This window comes from Pteropus alecto, unplaced genomic scaffold (assembly GCF_000325575.1).
Source record: "Pteropus alecto unplaced genomic scaffold, ASM32557v1 scaffold152, whole genome shotgun sequence".
Lineage (NCBI taxonomy): Eukaryota > Metazoa > Chordata > Mammalia > Chiroptera > Pteropodidae > Pteropus > Pteropus alecto.
The window spans coordinates 10,857,823-10,862,323 of NW_006432227.1; positions in this window are offsets into that span (position 1 = coordinate 10,857,823).

A 4,501-nucleotide genomic window follows, 5' to 3' on the forward strand; every position below is an offset into this window, starting at 1 on the left:
AACAAAACAAAACAAATAAAAAACTACTCTAATATTTAACTTTTCATTCTTTTACTTCTGAAACAAATGATATCCTTTTTTGTGGAGTTTATCACTTTCTTGTCAGTGTTGCTTTTAAAATTCTGACTATTTCCCCTAAACTCAGATCTTGGGAAGAGTTTTGCCATTAGAAGGGTGGGGGGTTCTCTATTGTGACACTATTGAAGTTTCGGGCTACTCAGTTCTTTGTTGTGGGGAGCTGTTCTGTGTAGCATAGGTTAGGCAGCAGCGTTCCTGTGCTCTACCCATCTCCATTCCAGAAACACCACCCCACAAGTTGTGACAACCAAACACTCTCCGGACATGAGCAAGTGTCTCCACGTATGGGGAGTGTGGGGGAGGGGGGGAATTTGTGGGGTGGGAGTGGGCAAAGCTGCTTCCTGTCGAGAACCACAGAGCTAGGGTGAGTTTTAGGCTCGTGTTACCATTTAAAATCATGATTTATAAATGAATTATTCTCCGAAACATTAAAGTGAATAGGACTTTAGCAGCAGGATTTTTTTTTTTTTTTCCGGGTAGTACACAGATAGCCTCAGAAATGTCACATTACTCAACTCAATGCTCCTTCTCCACTCTTGTTATTTCCTCTCTGGTGGTGGCATCAAAAACAATTTTGAAAGAGTCTGGCTACGATACTTCACATTATCAATCTCAAAAGGTCAAACATGCAACACATCTACCCCATAACCCCCATCCTAACTTTCCCTGCTACTCAGGTGCAGAAATGTAAAAATGTAGATGAAAGTTAATTTTGTCTCTGTTAAAAACAAGACAACAGGCCCAAATGGAGTTGCTTATACCAAGCCCCACACCACCAATGGACACTTATTCACAGTTTCCCCTCTCCAGGAAATAGAATCTTAAACCAGTCAACCAAGATTTACCTGATTAGCACTAACTAGGTCATCTGACTGATGGGCCCAGCCACCCCCGCAGGAAAATAACCTCGCACCAACCAACACACTTATTTTGCTTAGTATAACGTCCTTGTTCCTGATCACTTCTGCTTAGAAAAGTCTTTCATTTTGTACAAATCCTCGGAGCTCCTTTCTATCTGCTAGATTGGATGCTGCCCAATTCAAGAGTTTGCTGCCCAAACTCTTAAAATTTTTAGTATGCCTCAGTTTAATCTTTTAACATTGTATTCCCATGTTCATTGCAACATTATTCACAATAGCCAAAATATGGAAACCACCTAAATGCCACTCAGTGGATGAAGCAAATGTGGTCTATATACACAAAAGAATATTATTTGGTCTTAAAAAAGAAACGAATCCTGCCATTTGCAACAATATGGATGAAACTTGAGCACATTATACTAAGTGAAAATTTCAGAGAAAGACAAATGCTGTATGATGTCTCTTATATATGGGGTCTAAAAAAGTTGAACTCAGAAGCAGCGTAGAAGAGTGGTTAAAAAAATTGAGTTTGTTTTTGTTTTTGTTTTTAAACTGGTGAAACTACACTGATGATCTTAGCCACCTCTAGCAACACAGATTTCTTTTTGGTCTTCTATGATTTAAGTAACACAGGAGGCATATAACTGAGTGGTTAAGGGGGTGAACTTGGGAGCCAGACTGCCTGGGTGCAAAAGCAGCCTCCGTCCCACACTAGCTGACTGAATGGCCATAACTCATTTTCTTTGTCCTCACTTTCCTCATCAGTTTAATAAAGATAATAGTACCTGCTTCATAGTGCTGTCATGAGGATTAAATAAATTAACACTTGTGAAACGCTTGGAACGGTGCCTGGCCCAGTAAACGATAGATCAATTTTAGTTATCATTGGTTAAGTGCAAAATAATTGTTCGTGTAGTTGAAGGCTTATCCATTTTTAACATAAATCTTCTTTTGAAGTGTTATGATCACTTCATTTTTCTCTTGTTCACTATATAAAACTTTTTTGAATACCCATTATGTACCAACGCGTTAGTATGAGATACTAGGGACGATCCATAAATTTTCTATGTATGTAAGTGATCTGGCCTCCGGGAGCTTGCGATCTTCCGGTGGAGAGAGTCAAGAGGAGACTCAGAGGAGGATGCTGGTGGCTCATGCTCACAAGGTCACCGAGCGATGGACAAGGGACACCGCCTGGGCCTGGATGTGGAGGCGGGCACAGAGAACTGCCCAGAGGAGTACATGAATACTTTTTAATCTCATTATTTTTAAGTGGCAAAAATTCGTAATTAACCATTTTGAAAAGGGGATCTTCTGAACATGTGTCTCATTATTCTTTATCAGGCTATAAACCATCCTTGGAGACTCACACCCTTCATTATGAATGTCAGAGATTGTGCATGGCAAAAAAGGTAAACGTACCTCCAGTGGCTTACTAAACTGCACATAGAGCTGTTTGCTCTTAAATGGACTCATACTGTTGAGATTTTTAAATTACTGAGTCTGCTTTCTTTGCGGGGGATTGGGGTGGGCTGGGATATTAGCTGTTGTTTCCTGAAGCTGCTACTCTGCTTATATTTCCAAATTTATTATTTGCGATTTGCCATGGACAGGGAAATTAGGTAAACATATTTATAAGGATTCTGTTTAAAATCAAATATAACAGATCTAGTGGGCTCACCTGACAGGAAAGTGGAAGCATTGACAAATGGACGTTTATGTGATTGTGTGTGGGGTGGGCCGCAGTGGTCTGTTGGAGGCTGATTTGCTTATTTCCTGGTTCTCAGGTGGTTCAAGGTTACATCTGATGGAATAGTGACTTCTCGGTAATTAAATGATTTAAATTCTTCTTACAGTGATATTTTTCCAACAGAAGGTGTGCTTCCCTTGTAGTATTTCAGTATGTAATAGGTTCATTTTTATCCTACTTATCACTGTCTTCATTTTTTGTGAACCTGAATCATATCCTCTGCCACCTTTCCTTGTCTCTGTAGTCCTCATTCTGAAGTCTAATGTCCCGAGCAGTTTCTTTTATGCTCCTGCTTTTGTTAGTTGCTTCGATGGAGCACTCCTGGTACACTTCTATCTAACCTTCGAAAACCAGCTGAAATGATCCTCTCTGAGAAATTTTTCCTTAGAATGAATCATTCTTCCCCTGCAGAATTGTCCTCGTACCATAACTCTTAATCCGTGTAACATGTTTATGTCTATGTGCCTATCTTCTTAGTTGGACTATGGCTTTTCTGAGGTCAGGTCCATCCATTTCCCCAAAGTGCATTACCCCAAATCTGTCACTTGCTAATTGTTGATTGCGCAAAAAGATGATGCTGATCGCACTCAATCCCTTTTTGATACCTGTAATTTATGGTATTCCTTTGCTTATCTATCCATTCACCCCCACATATACATACACCAGCATATTGAGTTTGTATTTATTATATCAAAGATTATTTTCTCTTAAATGTATTAACTTATGTTTATTTATTCAAAATGTTCTACATTTGAGAAGCCTTATACAGCTGCAGTGTATAACTCATGGTTCTGTATTTCAGTTTCTTGTTGTTGACCGAGCTGGAAGGGGCTAGGTTGGGGAGCTCAGCCGGACAAGGGAAGAGTTGACGAGCACTGTAACTGGTATGGGCTGTATGTCAAGTTCCTAGATGTGGGGAGCATTGGCTTCTATCTGCATTTACTAATGTGGATTAAATAAATAGTAACTAAAATTCTAATGTCAACCTTCGTAGTATATGTGGATTAGTAAATGTGGATTAAATAAATAGTAACTAAAATCCTAATGTCAACCTTCGTAGTATATGTTTCAGAGAAAAGGTGAATTAAACAGCTCAAACTCCATGTAGCTTATGATCTAACACAAGAGTTGAGGGCACCCAGGTAAGTGCATAGCTAACCATGAAGCAAAGCATAATATGATAAAGGTCATAAAAATCACATTTAATGTGTGAGTTTGGTAGGAAAATAGATGATTTTCAGCTGAGAGGAATCAGGGCCGGCATTATTCAAGATCCTTCTAAAGCTTGGGTGGCCCTATCCAGTCATGCTGATTCAATTTCATTCCAGATGCCAGTCGGGTTAAGGATATCCAGTGCACATAATAATTGAACGTATTTGTATGTCTTCAACCTGTCAGTTAAGCCTTTCAGCGTTTTCAAGATTCAAGGCAGGAAGGCTAAGGGAGAAAATAGTGCTTGGTTATTTTTTGAAGTTAAAAAAAAAGCAATATAATCTTTTTCAGATCAAACATCCTCTTAAGACATTTTATTGTTTTGAAGGTCTCCAAACATTCTAGGGAGATTGAAGGAAGCATGTTTGGTAGAAATTAGAAAACTAATCTCATAGCTTTGACTGTATTTTTATGACGTTTAAATATCCATGAGCTTTCAGAGAAGATACCAGATTCTTGGAGAAATGTCAGGTCAAAGGAGGTTGGTGAGGATCAGAGAACTTGGTAAGGGTACAGAGGGCATGGACCAGCCAGGTTAGAGTGGAAAAGCCAGCAGGGACAGGGAACAATGGGGAGAAGCAAGAGGCAAAGAGAAACTGTG